Source organism: Tenrec ecaudatus, chromosome 10, assembly GCF_050624435.1.
Source record: "Tenrec ecaudatus isolate mTenEca1 chromosome 10, mTenEca1.hap1, whole genome shotgun sequence".
In the NCBI taxonomy this organism is placed as follows: Eukaryota; Metazoa; Chordata; class Mammalia; order Afrosoricida; family Tenrecidae; genus Tenrec; species Tenrec ecaudatus.
Genome location: NC_134539.1, coordinates 143,415,501 through 143,419,490, shown reverse-complemented (window position 1 = coordinate 143,419,490; position 3,990 = coordinate 143,415,501). Strand labels below are relative to the sequence as shown.

Here is a 3,990-nt window from a genome sequence, read left to right as displayed (position 1 = left end):
ACAAGGGGGAGCAGAAATAGCTTTATTAGGTGGGGGGAGCTCGCGGTGACCTAGGCCAACAGGGAAGTCGAGCAGCAGAGGGGGCTATAAAGGGGTGGTGAGGAATGTAGGGCAATTAGCATGTGGGGTCTGGAAACCCGGAGAATTGTGGCTTTCTTTGAACCAATAACAGCTGGTTTCACTGGTTATCTGGCGTCTGCTGCTGACCTTGGGGATGTGCAGGGAGCACGTGCAGGGCTCGGCCCTGCTTCAGCTCAGTGCAAACAGGGGCTGCCTAGTTCAGACCCGACCCGAACAGCGTGCCCTACCCACAAAAAAAACCCCAAAACGGGCTAAAAGCTCAGCCCAATTTTAAAGTAGGCAGACCGGGCAGTTAGATTTTTGTTCTAATACTCAAATAAGCCGTTAGTCCTGCGTGTAATCCGAAACTGAAGATGAAAGCCAGTTCCCGCCAGGTACCTCAAGGCCCAAGCCCCGGCCCCCAGCGGGGCCCCCGAAGGTTACTGCGCAGCCTCCATGCCCAGCGGCGGGCGACGCCTTGGCACAAGCAGCAGGGCCTATTAGTTCTCCCACCCACTCCCCCGCGACAGTCGCTCCGGGCCGCCGTGTCGCTGGCGGTTAAAAGGGCCGCCCGCAGAGGCTTGGCGGCCCCAGTTATGCGCCAGCACTTGCTCTGGCGCCGCAGCGTAACCCCCCGCGCCACGGGCAGGCGCGGCGGGTTCAAAGGCAGCGCGAGGTGGACACCAAACTCCGAGAACAGAGAGGGTTGCGATCCAATCGCTTTATTGAGTCGTGGCTTGGGGGGATGGGAGGCAATGAGGTCCGACGACAGCGGTCCGACTGAATCTGCAACAACAAGAGCGGGCCATGAGCGGCGCGACCCCCAAAGGCCGCCCCCTCCCCCTGCAGCCCCGGCGGCCCGGCTCAGACCCAGTTCGCATCACTGACGTCAGCAGTCTAACACGTGCTTTCTTGGAGGTCATCCCCGCGGGCCGCGGGCTTCCCACCCGCTCCCTGCCGACCCGGCCGCGGAGAGGACACCGTCCCACCTCACCTCGCAGCCGCCGAAAGGCCGGTCCGCCGCTGCGGCGCCGACTTAAAGGGGCGGACGGGAAGCGAGGGGCGGGCTTTACCACCCTTTAGCCAATCGTGAATCAAGCTCTGGACCACGTGCACGCAAAAGCACCTAATGATTGGTCAGGCTCCCTGAGTCCTCCAGAGTCTAGAGTGGTCCCACACCAACCATCGAGGCGGAGCCTAGGGAGGGGAAAACGACTGGTGAATCGGAGCTCTCTGCAGTTGCGTGTCGCCTGTGTATCGCCTACTTGTGATTGGCTCGTTTCTGTGCAGCGCACAAAAGGAAACTACAAACAACTACACACACCAAGCCCAATACGTGGATTCCAATTCATTAAGACCCTGTAACAGTGTTTCGAGACTTAAGCCTAGCCTTCAATGAGTTCCTGCTTATTACGTTCTCAGCAGCAATGAATGTGGACATTTCTTCACCAAAACTCAAAATCCATTGACGTAGAGTCGGTTCTGACTCACAGTCACCCTGTAGGACACAGGGTGCAATCTTCACGGCACCACGTTGCCAGGAGAAATTTGTCTCCTATGGAGCCTGGTGGTTTTGATATTTTGGGTTAACGTTGGCACTTAACCCTTTGTTCCCCTGCGCGGCCTTCTATTAAGTTTTAAACACCAAACCCACCGCCATCTAGTTGAATCCCTGGGGTTTCTGAGACAGTCAAGCTTCTTTCTCTTCCTCTGCGAGTGGGTTTGAACCACTCACCTGGAAGTGATGGACTGAGCATGTAAAGTGAGCAAAACCATCTCTGCCCCTGAGTTCAAAGGAACTTGGTGTAGCAGAAAGAGACGGGCGCTTTCAAAATTGACATGTTTGCAGTCCAAGTCTGCCTTTGCAATGAATCAATCCATGGTCACTTAGCCTCTGTGAGACTCAATTTCTGAAAAATGAGACTCAGTGAAATTGTAAGGATTAAGTGTCAATCGGCTAGCACATTCTAGTGGTAAAGATTTGTTTTTAATAGACCAGAGTGATTGCGATACTTTAACAAATGCTGAAAGACACCCATGACCACCTGCTGTGGACGCACAGGGAGAGATGGCCCCACTTTGCTTTGCGACAGCTAAACATGCATTTGGAGGTTTACTGAGCCAATGCTGTGACCAGCACTATAGGGATAACCACATGGTCCTGCTTCTGAGAGCTTGTTTTGTCCTGAACTTGTCCTCAGCAGCCTTCACAACAGCCCCACAGAGCTTACCATAAAGTTGTTGGTAGCTGTCCCAAACTGGTTTCACCTTGGAAAACTGCCTCCTAGCATTTTCCAGAGTAAATCTTCTTTGTCCCATGGAGCTGCTAGGTGCTTTTGAGACTACCACCTTTGGACAGCAACCCTAGACAAGGAGCAGTAAACACGCCGGCCTCTGGTGTCCTAAAATAGAGGTGTGCACGGAGGACCACTGGGTCGCTGGAGGGAGGATTAGGGAAGTGTTCTTGAAGGTGACGTCTATTGAGTCCTGGAGCAAGAAAGCTGCGGTGTTTCCAGCTACAACACTGTGATGAAATATGTGTAGCTAAGTGCACATCTCTGATGATCTCCTTAAGCTACAGAATTATTGGATCAAAATAATAAATAGTTTTAAGGTTCACGGATGCATACTGCCAGATTCTTTGCCAGAAGCACGTGTGCGTGCACACACACACACACACACACACACAATCACACCCACTGCCTTCAAGGCAGTCCAATTCAAAGCAACTCACTAGGACAGAGGAGGGTGTAAATGGTCCCCAAAACTGACTACTACATCTTCCCATGCAAAAGCTGGTGGGCTTGAACCGTAGACTTTCGGTTTGCAGCTGACCCTTTTACATGTAGGCCACCAGGACCTCTTTGTGGGGACACAACTGGATCTGACTGCCTGTTTGAAGAACGTTGTTGAATTCTTCCTTCTGAATCTCCTCATTGGAATCACATCCGTGCCATTCCACCTTGGTCCGCGCTCACACATCTATCTGGCTCCTCCTCTTCCTTGCTCTGGAGAAAGCCCCAAATAATCCTCGCTGAAAACGCAGGACCACCGCTGGGGCTCCCACAGCCTGCCTTGGAGTTTGCCTTTCACTGACTTGTCACTTCTTTGATATTCCCTCGGGACCCCAATCCTATGAGCTCATTGACAGTGGTTGAAAGAAAAGAGAAGGAACAAGTGAAGGGTAATTATCTGTGTGGAGGCTTAAAAATAAAAAGCCATCAACCAACACATGGCTGACCAAACTATGGCTAAAGTCTCTTCCTGCTCTAAAAGTGGGCTCTACCTCTTTACGTTCCAAATTAATTTAAAAAATCGTTTTATTGGAGGGCTCATACAGCTCTTGTCACAATACATACATACATACATTGTGTCAAGTCTGTGTGAGTCTGGGTAGATAGAGAAACAAATCCATGGACACATGTGTATAAGAAAGAGCTTTATAGGCAAGAGCAATTAAACATTGAGAAAACATCCCAGCTCAGTCCAGATCAAGTCCATAAGTCCGATATTAGCCCATATGTCCGATACCAATCTACAAAGTCCTCTGCACACTCATGCAATGATGCTGAATACAGGAAGCTCAGGCCAGTGATGTGGGGGGAGGCTCACAGCCATCCTCCCAGTTGCCAGACTGAAGTGGGCCCCACTCCCTGCTGTAAAAGACAATGGATGCCTGCAGACATCTATTTGGTTCCAGTAGGTGGGGTTTATACCCTACTGATAATGGTTCCTATGGAGAGCTAGGGAATGTATAACCCCAATCCCTCCCCTTCCTATTGTGTGTATGTCCCTAGACCACCCCCCTCTCATTACTGTATTACCCATAGGACAGCCCCTTCCAGTGATGTATGTCCTCACCTGTAATTAGGGGGCTTGCACGTCCCCAGAGATTATAAAAGGCCTGGGCTAGCATTAGCTCACTCTCTC

General features: G+C 51.5%; 2 non-coding genes across 2 annotated transcripts; both read right to left on the bottom strand.

Moving 5' to 3' along the window:
• Positions 1-603: 603 nt before the first annotated feature.
• On the bottom strand, positions 604-733 carry LOC142460647 (small nucleolar RNA SNORA76). The gene has a single exon (XR_012786817.1). It is a non-coding gene; the product is annotated as a small nucleolar RNA SNORA76 (small nucleolar RNA).
• A 189-nt stretch (positions 734-922) lies between these two features.
• On the bottom strand, positions 923-989 carry LOC142460514 (small nucleolar RNA SNORD104). Its single transcript, XR_012786706.1, has one exon. It is a non-coding gene; the product is annotated as a small nucleolar RNA SNORD104 (small nucleolar RNA).
• Positions 990-3,990: the final 3,001 nt, after the last annotated feature.